Source organism: Chinchilla lanigera, unplaced genomic scaffold, assembly GCF_000276665.1.
Source record: "Chinchilla lanigera isolate Chin_1 unplaced genomic scaffold, ChiLan1.0 scaffold00145, whole genome shotgun sequence".
In the NCBI taxonomy this organism is placed as follows: Eukaryota; Metazoa; Chordata; class Mammalia; order Rodentia; family Chinchillidae; genus Chinchilla; species Chinchilla lanigera.
Window position 1 is genome coordinate 495,401 of NW_004955546.1, and position 1,142 is coordinate 496,542.

General features: G+C 37.7%; 1 pseudogene; it reads left to right on the forward strand.

The window, feature by feature from the left end:
• Positions 1-330: 330 nt before the first annotated feature.
• On the forward strand, positions 331-1,140 carry LOC106147346 (annotated as a pseudogene).
• The last annotated feature ends 2 nt before the right edge of the window (positions 1,141-1,142 follow it).

Sequence of the window (1,142 nt, forward strand, 5' to 3'; positions counted from 1 at the left end):
TTGGAGATGAGGAAGACACATTGGTTAAGGAAAAAAAAACAGGTTAAGGAGAGAAGGGATTGTGATGGGGGAAAGATCAAAATGATCACTGTGTGAAGTGCATATGAACTGAATGCTGAAAATAAAGCTAAGCCTTCTGTATTTCAAAATATAGCAACTTTTAAAATTTCCAAATGAATACCACTCTTTTAGGAATAGCGATTTTCAAAGTATCTTGCAAGGCATTTAGTTAATTCATTGTCCAAATTTCTTAGCAGGCAATAAAACAGAACTTGTTTTTGTAAGTCATTCATATGATGACCCTTTTTATTGTGACTTCTTTTTCTTTGCAGAAGTGAAGAATTAGGGAAACGCTCTGAATATCAAGGTTGGAATCAGTATGAAGAAATATTCCTTTGTATTCCAGATGTTAATGTGGATGTAAATGAAATAGACACACCCAATAATGATCAGATCCATGAAACAAATTGTAGTGGAGGGAAGCCCTATCTATGTACGCAGTGTGCGAAAGCTTTCAGGCAAAAGGAACATTTTGAATGTCACAAAAGAACTCACAAATGGGAGAAACCCTATGTATATAAGCAGTGTGGCAACGCTTTCAGCACACGTGGGTCTTGTCAAATACATGAGCGACTTCACACTGGAGAGAAACCCTATGTATGTAAAGAATGTGGTAAAGGTTTCAGCAGACGCAGTTCTTGTCAAAGACATGAAAGGATTCACACAGGGGAGAAACCCTATGTATGTAAACACTGTGGGAAGGCTTTCAGCACAAAACGTCATTGTCAAATACATGAAAGAATTCACACTGGGGAGAAACCCTATGTATGTGAACACTGTGGGAAAGCTTTCAGCACAAAACGTGATTGTCAAATACATGAAAGAGTTCACACTGGGGAAAAACCCTATGTATGTAAACAGTGTGGGAAAGCTTTCACCAGAAACAGTTATCGTCGATATCATGAAAGAACTCACTCTGGGGAGAAACCCTATGTATGTAAACAATGTGGAAAAGGTTTCACTACAGATGCATATTGTAAAATTCATGAAAGATTTCACACTGGAGAGAAACCCTATGTTTGTAAAGAATGTGGGAAAGCTTTCAGCGCACGCAGATCTTGTCAACTACATGAAAGAATTCA